This window comes from Contarinia nasturtii, unplaced genomic scaffold (assembly GCF_009176525.2).
Source record: "Contarinia nasturtii isolate CC-2019 unplaced genomic scaffold, AAFC_CNas_1.1 Cnas_scaffold_745, whole genome shotgun sequence".
Classification (NCBI taxonomy): Eukaryota; Metazoa; Arthropoda; class Insecta; order Diptera; family Cecidomyiidae; genus Contarinia; species Contarinia nasturtii.
Window position 1 is genome coordinate 93,724 of NW_022198093.1, and position 9,755 is coordinate 103,478.

The following is a 9,755-nucleotide window of genomic DNA, read 5'->3' on the forward strand; positions in this document are numbered from 1 at the left end:
TCTCATCATCAACAATACAAAGCATTTTGTTACAAACTGTGTATGTGTATGCTCTTTTTGTAGATGTAGGCTTTGATGGAAAATCCCCAATAGTTTAAAATGGCTATGCACTTACGCTCAACTAACTATGCAATCTATTTTCATCGGCTTTGAATAATGTCACTCGTGTAATCACTCAATCGACTCATGGATCTTGTATATATAAAATTGCAACTTGATTCATCGAAAAATAATAAAAACAAAATGAAACTAACTTTACATTTTATATGGAAATTATTGTGTGTTTTATTTGGGAATTGACATTGCTTGTGATAAGCTATTTCACTTTTGTTCAGCAATAAGTGGGAAAATGGTTTTTTGAAAGCTTTAAACGTTGCGATCATTCATTTTGGGCTGCATACCACCTGTAAAAAAAGTTCCATTAATTATGAAATAATAACAAAACATTTAGACAAATCAAATGTATCAAACCTGTTTTGAGCAGTTTTAATGGCATGACATCCGTGCGTAAGTTTGCACTGCGGACAATCACGTAAGAGGAAATAGTATTTTTCGGTGAATCTGTATTTGCATCTCTGGCAAACATAATCAACCATGGTTATTCCTAAGGGAAGAATCACAAAAGAAAAGAATAGAATTAATTTAAAGTAATCGACAAATAATCGATAAGTAAAACAATCAATAATAATTAGCAATTTTTGAGTGATTTGCCCATGGTTATACCGTTCATTTCTTTTTCAACTGAGTTATCTTTATATTGTTGTGTACTGGCCATCTACAGAGACACGAATGCGTCGACACAAAAACCTTTCTCATGATAAAACGTAGCCAAAATAACAAAATATATATCCAGTCGACATTTTTCAATATTTTTTGATTTCTTTGAATTTTTATTGTCTTATTTCAATATTAAATGTTTATACCTTTTACTTTTAATACCCAAATACTTCTTTATTATAAATTATACTTGCTTGTTATGTCTCAAAAATAATCAGATCTCGATGTTTAGTCTACAGTAATGATACCGATAAAAGGTACGTCTCCACAGCAATTATTTTTTAATTTTTATTCTAGATTATGTCAAGATATACAAATCAACTGAACGTTAAATTCAGTTAAAACTGCAATACTAGCGTATTTTTCTTTCCAAATATATAAAGAAGTAAAAAAAGTGCTGATTTTGTCTGATTGGCGTAGAACTTTTTTGCTTCTTTCCTGAATTTTATTTAGAATATGTAGTTGATTAACATTTTCTGACTTGGAAATTGAAACAGAAGAAAGAGGATTTGATTATGGTTTTATTTATCGTTGCTCATCTTATTTATTTCAAATATAAACATATACATCATATTGACATACTCAAAGTCACAGTTGTTCGATATTCTCTCTACACCACAAAGACACACCATCAATATAGTTATGTGGTATAAAATAAAAACATATTTTAAAAACATGAAATAATACATAGAGCGTCGTAGTCAGATGTGTGTTGTTTTGCATCGTATTTGGAGAGCAATCGCGCAATACACTCATACAACGAACAATGTGCGAATATTCTTTTATGTGTACTCTTTACTCAAGCAAAACAAATATAGATGCTGGCTGTCAAATTGGAACGACAACAAATATTAACAGCGATTTGTTTTTTATTTAATTTTTATTGAAACTATAGTAATTTTTTTACTTAATGAAAAGTTGTAAAAACTTAAGAAAAAAATTAATGTTTAGAAAACATTTTGGCGTAGTTCAAGACAAATTTGCTTCAGCTTCTTTTCAAATGAGTTCAACCGATTTCTATCATTTGCAGCACGAACGATGAGTAAATCTAGAATAAGCGAAAAGCATTGCCTCATTTAAATTTAATTCACTTTAAAAGTTCAAAACAATAGTTGTACCTTTTATCAATTCACGACAATATTCATCAAGTGGTTCAGTTTTTTCTTTCACCCGTTTAAGTGTGCAAACCACGATCACCAATGCCTTGAGAAATTTTTTATCGGCATTGATATCATCTCGTTTTTCATTGTTGAGTTTTATAAGTCCATTCACTGCTCGAGCAGACAATACAACTTCTTTGAATATTCGTTCGATTTGAATTTTAAATGCACGGTCCCCATTATCCTGTAGTTGGCAATGAAATTAGAATCAATTCATGCTGATCAGTCAAACATTGCAAAATCAACGTACATTTTGTTTAAATGGTCTGTTTTGACATAAAATATCATTAGCTTTGATTTCAAAACCATCCTTAATCATTTTTGGTCAGAAATCTGCATCAGAAACGAATGTCATTTCTATATCGTCAAGCTGGACTGTTTTTTTCATCATATCCAAATGATTTTCTTCAATGATTTTTACATGTTCATTCAAATTGTCATCGCTGCATGCCAATGTATCATTCATTTTTTCTATTGCAGAGTTCTTTTGTTGTTCTTGTGGCTCAAGAAACAAAGCATCAAAAGCAACTATATCATTGCGTTCCAACTCAACGATTGGCAAAACTGGCTTTTGATCGTCTGCTCCTTCTTGATGCACACTTTGATTTTGCGATCGTATGTTTTCCTCATTAACACTATTTTTTGACCGAAACCCAGTCAATGTATCAATTTAATCGTCTGAGACGATTTCATTGTAAAGTTGATCATAGTAAGCGTTTTCATTTCCAAAATCTATGGGTGGAATTGGCATTTCGTGCACTCGAAATGGATTGTAGACAGCTGGTTATAGTGTTCGCAAACGTTCGACATGAGCCAAAGCGTCATCAAATGACTCTAAATTTAAAAAAAAACATGTTTTTTCTCTGCATTTTCCTATGAATATAAGACATACCCCAAAACTTTATCAAGCGCCCAACGAAGCACGTTTCTTGCAAATCGTTCGGCAAAGGAAAAACATTTGTAATAGGCAAATTGAAATTTGGTTGAATGTAAGGTGGTTCGCTTGCATATAGCATATCTTCATACCACTCTTTCGAAAAGTAAATTAAATTTGATTGGTATTAACACCGTAATTATTCATATTGACCTGGGCCAACTGATAAATGAGTTTTTGAGGGACCAGTATGTGAATTTGCATCAACCAAATAAACTGTAAAGAACATGATAGATTTGTTTTGTATATTTCCGCTCGATTGAAAATCTTTATTACGTCTGAATTATCTGGAATTTTCCGTGCGATACTAATACATACAAAACATTCGTACACTTTACAATGTTTATTTACAAAACATATTTATACAGGATGATGTTATGTGTACGAATATGAGTATATGCAATACAAGAACGATAAAAAAAACTTGTCGTAATAGCGTGAAGTGTCTCGAATTTCGTGTGCGACCAATTCTTTGATTTGTTGTTGCGATGTCAGCAAATACAATTCAGTTATTTGAAATGCAAGCAAAAAAAACATTTGAATCAATAAAAAAGGTCGAAAAAAAATAAAACTTAATCAAACAGAAATAGCGGTGACACATTTCGATTTTAAATTTGAATTTCGAAGTTAAATGTAAGCATTGCAATAAAGAATTATTTTCCTGCTCAGAAGCGTATTCACAAATCACAATCTCTGATTATTACTTAAAATGAGCTGAATCAAACAGATTTAATTGACCAATCATAGTCGTTCAACACCATTATCAAATATTTACAAAACTAAAACATAGGTGGACAGATTTTTTCTACAGGGAGGCATGTATCATGTGGGAGATGGGTTGATTAGCAGGAAAGCCTAGAAAATCGGAAGAATTTTCATTTTCAAATTTCGAAAAAAGTGAAAGGCAAAGGGGTCATCACTTTCTCCCAAAAATACTCTAGCAAATCGAAAGATTTGAAAAGTTCAGATTGTATCAAACCCCATTTTTGTTAAGATTTGTAAACCGAGGTAGATCCCGTATCCGTCTGTGGTACGGGAGGGGGAACAGAAACCTTCTTTCTGCCCAAGTATACAACTAACAATAGAATAAAAATCAGGCAAACATTCAGCCAATTTTCTTCTGGCGGCAACTTCCAATAACAGCAAACAAATCTCTTTTTCCATGAGATTTTTATTTTTTCTCTTTATCTTTTACTTCGCTCTATCTTTTATTTTTTTTGCTGTCGATGCTGTATGTCTTTTCCAATTTCCATTTCGATTATATTTATTGCTACAATTTTATTATTGTGCTTTTCAACTTTTTGAACTCTTGCCTTTGTCACATACACATTTTTACAGTATGAAATTGCATCAAACAGACAAAGAATTTCGGCTTTTCATTGTCTATATTTTTCATTTTGTTTCAAAACATTTTACAAAAGAGGTATTCGATTATTTCCTTTTTGCATGAAAGAATTTAAAACGATTGACATGAAAGTAGCGGCGCATTTCATTTCATTGTTTTCAAATTTGTTGTATGTCTCTTTCTCTGTGTGTTACGCGCATATTTGCTTGCTCTCCCATTCTTTTTCTTTTACTTTTGTTTCTTGTTCGGTGTGCGTTTTGTAAATTGCATGTATTCTGATGCGGAAAATTGTGTGCGCTATTCTTGAAAATTGAAAATGTGTCTATGTGATGACATAACGAACGATATCCTATATAACACTGATTCGACCGCATTTTCTGTATTTTCTTCACCGTTTGTATTCATCTTCCGTTGTCGGTTGGATCACCGTTTCGGTTCCATTCCTACCTCTCTATCTCTCTCTCTCTCATTTCTCCCTCTTTACATCTCACTGCATCTCGCCATCTCAGTGGTCTATGGCAAATGGTTGTGACTGCGGCCGGGCCACCCCGGTGGCAAACGAACAAATACGGCGAAGAGTGTGAGAAGAACGTTTTAGCATTAGGTCGTATTTGTGGCATAAAAAAAGAACTTTGACTACGCGTACAGCCAAAGTAAATAGCAATACCGAACGAGAAAGCTAAGCAACGACGAGTATCTATGTTGGATTCAAATAAAAAACGTATATTTCGAAATAATTCGCTCGATCTTATCAAGCACGTACGAACAATTCAAATACATATAAATAAAACACTATCTTTTCATCTTACGAGAGTTTTCTTTCTTTAATTTAAGCGATTTTTGGTCGGTTCGTTTTTTTCTCTCTCTCTTTATCCTTTTCGAATCGATTCCAATTTCGTAGCATTTTTTCCATTTTCGGACGATTCTCGCCATCACTTTCTTTGTGAATTTATTCGAAAAAGAAAGAGAGCTACAAAGGAAAATGTTTCCAAAATTTCCAATATAAAGAAATAGAAACCAAAAACTTGTGCTTTGATTGCGATTTTGGTCACTTGCGGAGGTTGTTTTTTTCCCTTATACTCTTTCATCCCTTGGACTGCCAAAAACGATCACTTAACCGCATCATGAAAGGAGCGCATTGAGATTTGAACGGGAGATGGGAAACATAAATTCGATTCGTTGGCGAATTGAGCGCCGAAAAGAAAGAATAATGAAATTTTTTGTTTTGCTGTGGTTTATTCTAGGGGATATCCATGCGAATTAGAATTAGCACATTAGCAAAAAATAGGGAAATTTACATGAAGAAAATAGAGAAATTAGCAATAAATAGCAGAATTAGCACTGTACACGTATATACTTTAGTAAGAATTTATTCTTGAATTTATTGCAATAATTAATTAAAATAAAATTCACAAAACAAACGAATTGAATAGTGTTGAACTAAAATGTATCAAAATATGTAGTTAAATACGCTTTTTCCCATTTTTAAATAAAAATATATTCAATGGCACTTAACCAAGCACGTTCCATCTGTATTAACTACAATTTACGAATTGCAATCGGAAATGTAGATTTGATGACAGATTTCTTACTGAAAACGTATACGTCTCTGTAAACGTAAAACTTGACGTTTAACGCTAGGTAAACAATAATTATATGACAAGTACTCACACGATATTCAATTTTTCTGTTTTAGTATTTTATCAATCAATTTTGAATTTAAATAATTTTAATTCAATTGAAAAATATAAAATGAATGAAGCAGGCTTGGAAGCACAAAGCAAGTGGAGTGTAATCAAGAGAAAAAAACACTTAAAAATTATTTTAATAAAATATATACAGCCCGAAACTTGATTTGATAGCACTGATGTTGTAATGTAGATAATAATTTCAATATTCAAAGGACTGAAACTTCAATAAATATAAATAGATTACATGCCTGCTTCAAATATACACGGTGAAAGTGTCAACTTGAAACATTTACGTAAACACATTTCGGTTATTCGATCATGCAGTCAATCTGACGTATGCAATATTTTTGACGTACTAGAAAAATTAGCAAAAAATAGCAGTATTAGAACAAACTAGTAGAAATACTAGAAGAATTAGTGAAAAATAGAGAGAAATAGCGTTTATTATTATAAATTATTCGATCTGCAATTCATGGTTATCCCCTAGGGTTTATTTTCCTCCTTGACACCGGCTCTCAAGCGAAATTTTCTGCATTATTTTATAAACACATAATCCTCTGATGGAGACTGTATACATTGACTCATTCCGAAATAGAAGAACGAAATCTGCCCACAAATGGCCTTAAAGTATGGTGTTGTGTTTCAGTCACTTGCTCGGATCTCTTTCATTATATTCACGTCTTCACTTCGTAAGGTTGTGTGTGAAAAAGCATCTTTGCTGCAGCAAAAGCGCGGGCGACTATTTGCTTTCCACGACAACGACGATTCAGGTCAATTTTGTGTTCTTATCGACACCCAAGCACTTCATTTGCCCCAAACGATGGAGCCGCTGCACAAGAAAAAAAAATAAAGAAAAAGGAAAAAGATGAAAAGAAAACTGTGCAACGCAAATACAATCAATGTGTGTATTGTATATATATAGCGAGACCGAATCGCTGCTATATCGAATTGGTTTTCGACAATATGCTGTTTCCAACTTCAGTCCCGGTTTTAACGCTTTACCGTATTATTATTTGAAATTAAAATGAATATAACTTTTATTATAGCTATACCCATGGATATTGCTTTTTAGATTATTATTGCACAAACATCTGTCTATGGGTTGGTTTTATGTAGATGTATGTACTACACTATACTTTGGCATTTTGTGTGTAACTCAAGTATACTAACTCACTTACTCAACATACACACAGCGGCAGGCATGACTCCATATATACTCTTTTCCTTATACGGATATAGCCGATGTGCCAACGATCCACAACAATAAAGGCAACCTGATAATGAGAACCGAAATGAAAACACGATTTTTATGGGGAAAAATCGGTGTAGCCTTTGCGACAGGTACCACACACACATAAACTCATTTTTTTTCGTTTCGCTTCATAACATTTTTAAATATATTCAATGCCAATATCGAAATAGAAAAGGAACATTTTCTATTCTATGGCATGAAGTTGGCTTCAACAGCACCTGCGTTTCAATTTTTTCTTTCTATTTTTTTTTTTTGTACACAAAATTGCTGTCACATTTCACATTTATCTTGTCGTAAAAACAACACATACCAAAAAACTTTCCATGTAAAATAAATCAAGTTTGGTATTTTGCACCTGAATCTCAACAACTTCACATGATATCAAGCAATTGTTTGGTGGTGCTTTGTTCTTTCATCGTTAACTTCAATTTTTTCTCGGCAAAAAAAGCTGTGAGTTTGTTTTTTATGGTGTTTAATTTTTCCCGAAAAAAAAATGACGAGAAAAAGGTTTCTGACCAGCTTTATGCGTAATAATGCAGGTAATAATAATAACCGTCTAAATAATCGTAAAATAAACTCATGTTGCGCTAAAAACGTATTATCTGTGATTATGATTATTTTCACATAATCGAATCCTGCAATTATTGTTGCAGCAATTAAATTCCAAATGAGTTTTTCCCACACAAAATATTTGGTGGTTCGCCTTGATACCCGCTTGCGGATTTTTCTCTGTCTCTCTTCGGTTTACATATCTTATTCCCCGTCTTTTTCGTTCTTTTTTCTCTTCATATTTCCGAGGTGCAATTATTTGGGTTGCACCCGTTCTTGCTCTCAAATCGCTTCGATTACGAAAATAGTGTGACAAGAACAGACATGCTTACAGTGTCAATATGTCTTGAACGTTGTACGTTGAATTTGATATCACATTTTGTGAATGTGCCGCTTTTTCCTTTCGTCGGTTTTTTTTTCGGTACTCATTCAATATGGCTTTCAACAGTATTTTCGGTTTCGAATTCCATTATTCGATATTGATATTGTCTCAAGCCGATAAAACTCTTTCATCGTGTATGTCTGTATATGCGGCGACGAAAGAGACATAAGAAAAATATGAACTGACTCTGGTACAAGCATTGGTGGTACTCATTTCAACACTTCTATGCTTCCCTATATTGAATATATGTAGAGAGAGAATTTAAATTGGTCCAAATTAAAAAAACGAACAAACGATTCGTAGCACCGCACGGACGTAGAGAATGAAGAAGACAGATGAAATAAAACAAAAAGTCATCAAAGTTTTCCCATATGCTGCTCTGTTCGAATAGATAAAGTTTTTCGGTATGTGTGAGCGTATGTGATTTGACCAATATATTTCGTTGCTCAAACTGCTGCAGATTCGGTTAGTCATTATAATAAATACATTCAAATCTCAGCAATAATCTGGCAAAAAGCAATACTTTCTTCGGCTAAAAGTAAGTTTTCGACATTGAATGGGATATTGGTAAGTGTGCTTTCTCTCTTTCGTCCGTCCCTCACGTCCTGCATCCGTGGATAAGCGCGAAAAAATATCGACTTTTGGCATAAATCCTGAGCGCATATATGTATGGAGTTAGTATTGGATGTGGAATCTGTCGTGAGCTCTTATCGTATGCCAAACTACTACACCAATAGGCGAATTGGAAAAATGTGTCCACAACGAATTTTTTTTATTACCATTTAAATTGACACCGAATCGCTATTAATAGGTAATTTATTTGATCTAAACTGCAATCGATCCAGCCACTGTGCTTATTACATTCGAATAGACTGAACAGTGAACACACACCATTTCAAAGGGGATGATACCAAATAAATAGCACAGTTGTGGATTTTGGAAAATGTTATATGGTCACTACATTCTGTACAACAACAAAAAAAATCTCAAAATGTATTATTTTAAAAGGTTCAACTACCGTTGAAAGAAAAAAGTAAATCCCAAGTGGCAGCTAGGTGAAAAATATAATTAAATTCTTCATAAATTATCCAGAAAAAGTAGCACCAAATCGAACCGTATCAAATGAATATTACCTTCCAATATTTTACACAAATTACCTTCTCCTAATTGGCTCTTTCATTTGGTGTGATTGCGCATACATGCAGCTCATGATTACGATGGGTTTTTTGCTCCGCATGTTTCTCATACTTTTTATTGCTGAAATTCTTCGATGAAATCGAAATTTGTTCGCATATACCCAATATTAGTCTATGGAAATCTATACGGTATGTAATTTATAGCGTTCGAACGCTATTCCAATAACAATCAACCGCAAATGTTGATGTCGTATTTATTATTATTTATTACTTTCAATATTAATATTAACGTTAAAGTTTTCTGTGCGTATAATTTCCACATGTTTGAAACTGAAGGTCTCTCGATTCACACAGTGACACCGTAATAGTATAGATTGAGCACTGAACAGCATAGAATGTGGTTTTTTTAATTGTCATCTGCTCTTTTCGAATTAACAACTTGTGAGGCCACTTAATTGAAATAACTTTGAAATGATATTTTAATTAAAATGGTTCAAATATTGCGAATTCCGAGTAGGTTGATTGAAAA

The 9,755-nt window shown here is 33.0% G+C and overlaps 1 long non-coding RNA gene across 1 annotated transcript; it reads right to left on the minus strand.

Moving 5' to 3' along the window:
- Positions 1–301: 301 nt before the first annotated feature.
- LOC116341805 lies at positions 302–807 on the minus strand. Its single transcript, XR_004201194.1, has 3 exons — positions 724–807; positions 472–604; positions 302–404 (listed from the first exon to the last, which is right to left on the minus strand). It is a non-coding gene; the product is annotated as an uncharacterized LOC116341805 (long non-coding RNA).
- Between the last annotated feature and the right edge of the window lie 8,948 nt (positions 808–9,755).